We start from the raw sequence: 3,827 nt of genomic DNA, 5'->3' as shown, positions 1-3,827 counted from the left end.
CCCGTGGGCCCGGCCAGTGGCGCTGCTGCAGGAGGGCTGTGCTGCCCGGGGGACCCCACAATGTCCCCCTGGCACCCGTGGGTGCTCCACGGCAGCCCCACTCACTGCGACGGCTCCTCAGCTCCCTCCAGCTGCTCCATGTCCCTCCAGGGAGGAGAAGAGTCGCCTGTGGACACCAGGGAGGGCGTCAGGTGGGGGGCAGCGCCCTTGCATGGGTTCAAACACCCTTGCCATGGGCTGTAACACCCCTCCATGGGATAAAATACCCCTGTACAGGCTGCAACACCTCTGCATGGACTGCAGCACCTCTTCCAGGGCTGCTGCGCCCCTGCACGTGCTGAAACACTTCTACCAAGGGCTAAAACACCCTGAATAGATTGAAACATCCCATGACAGGATGCAACACCCCTGCTATGGGCTACAACACCTCTACACAGGCTGCAACACCAACGACACGGGCTGCAACACCACTTGCATGGGCTGTAACACCCCTGCCTGAGTTACCACACCCCTGCACAGACCAAAGCACCATGCACAGGCTGTGATACCCCTGCACGAGCCACAACACCCCTGCATGGGCTACAAAATCCCTTCACAGGCTGCAACCCCCCTGCATGAGCTAAAATGATCTGCATGATCTGCAACACCCCCACAAAGCTGCAGCATTCCTCCGAGGGCTGCAACACCCTGGTGTGGGCTGAAACCACATCCTCAAGTGGGTTTTTCTCTCACTGCGTCCTCACCACACTGCTCATGTGCTTTCAGGCCATGTGTGTCCCCGAGGGGAGCCAGACCCCAAAGCGTCCCCATCCCCACAGCCTCTGCTTGGTGGGGATGGGTGTTTTGGGGAGCGAGGTCCCCGCTCACATCGCTGTGGTCAGCACAGGCTCTTCCGGCCACATGTGCTGAGAGAGAAGGTGTCACAGAGGAGGAGGAGGAGAAAATCGGACCTCTCTTGTCATGGCTGTATGGACATGTCCATCCCCAGCCCTGTTATTGCCCTAGCTGCTGGACAACCACCCACACCAGTCTGCAGCATGGCTCTGTCTCCAGCGGAGAGCAGAGGGAAGGAGCAGGAAGGAGCAGGAGGAGACAAAGGTTTGGGGTGGATGAGATGTTTCAGGCAGGTTTTCCCAGTCACGGTTATTGATTCCCTTTCCTCTCTCTCAGTAGGGGTGGAAAGAGCCCAGCTCTCCCCTTCCATCTCTGCTTTCCACACTGGTGGTGTGGCAAGGCCGCAGCCGTTGCCAACAGGGCAGCATTGCCAAATCTGAGGGAACTCGGCTGGTTGGGGGCTTTATTCCTGATAATTAGTGGCTATTTAAACTGATGAACAACGCTGGCTCTCACAAACCTTGTCCCCCCTGGGTGGGAATCACCCCCCCACCACATTCAGAAACTTCCCATTTTGCTGAATTTCAGCGCTGACCAAGCAGTGGAGCTGCCACAGGTGCCAGCAGGGACAGGGATGGCAAGGAGCATCTTCCAGGCAAGAGGAACCCCCCTGCGCCACATCGAGGGTTTAGATGGTGTGCAGCAGCATGGCACCCAGGCTTCCCCTTCCCTGCACACCCGAGAGCCCCCTGAGCTCACCCCAGGGTGGCTCCATCCCCTCGCTGCCCACGGGAAGCGGACGCAGCTGGTGCCGTGTCCAATGGCTGCACGGGGGTGTCTGGCTCCAGTTCTCCCCAAAAGGAGCTGTTGGAGCCGGGGAGCAGATGGCAGCTGAGCCCTTCCCGTGCTGCCAGGTCCCGCCCGCGCTGAGCCCCGGCCAATTCATCACCCCTGTCCCGCCGGGCAGGGCTGGGCACGGAGCAGCCACATCCCCGGCTGCCCCTCCATCTGTTCCCCAGGCCCCTGGGACACGGGGCAGCTCAGCCCCGTCCCCAGCTGCTAGACAGGGCACAATATCCCTTGCACACCAATTGTCACCCCACATGTCACCTACAGTGCTGAGGTACCCCTGCCCTGCATCATGGGCTAAGTCAGGCTCTGGGGGATGCAGCCACATGGAGCCATGTGGGGTGCTGGGAATGTCACACCCCGTGCTGTGGGGACGAGCCATGGTGGCATTTGCCAGGCTGAGGGGGCCACGACGCCCTGGGCTGCCAGAGGAACTCACACAGAGCTAGGCAGTGGGAAGAGGAAGCAGCAGGAGCACGGTGTGGGCTGGGGGGGAGGAAGAGGATGGTGCTGTGGCCATCAAGGGGCCACAGGACTGGCCGGACCTCATGCCTGGGGATGGTGACAGCTGGGAGGGTCAGGCAGGGATGACGGCAGGGCTGCAGCCCCCTGGCTATCCTGGATCCCTCCATGCCTTGTCCCACACTGTCATCCTGCATTTCTCCGTGCAGACCCAGCTCCTGCTCCCTGGGAAGAGGAACTGAGAGGGCTGCACAGCCCAGCCTGGTGCCACCGAGGTTCCTCTGCCCCACTGTGGCTCTGGAGCTCCCTGGGCCCAGCAGGAAAACTTGGGCATGAGGCAGCTGCAGCGCAGAAGGGGAAGGTGGCTCATTAGGACACAGGACCTGGAGCTGTGTCACCGTCCCATGCTCAGGACCCCACAGACCTGAGGAGGGGACAAGAGCCCACATCTGCTCCTTATTCCAGCTCTGCGGCAGGTGGTGGCGTGTCCCTGCCCCTTCCCCACTGCCCCCAGCCCCAAGGCCACCCCGATGATACCTGGAGTGGAGCCTGCTGCAGCTCCAGCCCTCCCAGTTCACCCAGTGCCTGGTGAGTCCCCTGTTGCGCCCAGTGGGAGCAGCCTCCTCCAGAACAAGGGGTGCAAGGAGGGATGGCCCCCCATCCCCTGCATGCCCACAAGCAGGGCTATTCCCTGGGGTGAAATTTGAAGGACTTGACACCCCCCAAAAGTGATCTTCTCTGCAAGGCCACCTGTCAGCCACAGGACCCACGACAGAGGGGTCCCCTGCCCCTCTCCCTGGCACAAGGTGCTCAGTGGAGAGGGAGCCCCCCTTCCCCGGCCTTCCAGCCCCATCGCTGGCTGGGAAAGCAGGATTTCCGCTGGAAGAAGAGCAATTCCCGGATCCAAGGGGCTGCAGGGGCGGAGGGAGGGGGCCGGCCAGGGCTCCAAATACAATGTCCCGGGAGGAGCGGGGTGGGGAGGGAATTGTGCAGGGCAGGAAGCAGCGAGTTCCTGTCCCTCCTTGGGACACACCAAGGATCAGGGACGAAGCAGAGCTGCAGGGACCGGGGGGGAGCATCCGCCCCGGCCAGGGCCTGAGCCCCTGCAGCTTCCCCAGCCTCAGGGACGGAGGCAACATCGCCCGGTGCGCTGGCTGGGCTGGGAGCCCCCGGGCACCTGCAGGGATTGAGGGCACAGGTGTGTGTATCCCAGGGTGTCCCGTCCCCTCCGCAGCCTGCGGGTCCCGCACGGTGAGGGCTTCATGTGCTCCGCAGGCTCCTCGACGTGGTGTTAATCCCATTTAGTGCCGGGATGGTGAGCTGGAGCTGGTGGGTGCCCCAGAGCTCCACACACACCCCGCTGACCTGCTGCCCCCCGGGATGGCGAGGACGGGGGTCTCCTCCCACCCTCGGGCACTCCCAGGGCAGCAGTGAGGGCACAGTGACAGCAGCCCCCCAGCAGTCCCCGCCAGTGTCGCGGGACTCTCTGTCCCCCAGCGCGGTGGCCGCCTCCCGCGGGACCCGGAGCCACCCCGCACACAGAGGGGCCATCTCCCAGCAGCAGGGCAAGGGGATTGAGACCCCCCCACTGTCACAGGGCTGAGCCCCCACACCGTGCCCCTCGCAGCGCACACGTACCTGCTGCCGTCAGCGCTCCTGTCCGGCTGCCATGGACCCCCCCG

This window comes from Geospiza fortis, unplaced genomic scaffold (genome assembly GCF_000277835.1).
Source record: "Geospiza fortis unplaced genomic scaffold, GeoFor_1.0 scaffold432, whole genome shotgun sequence".
Lineage (NCBI taxonomy): Eukaryota > Metazoa > Chordata > Aves > Passeriformes > Thraupidae > Geospiza > Geospiza fortis.
The sequence above is the reverse complement of the archived record's forward strand: the minus strand, read 5'-3'. Positions refer to the sequence as shown.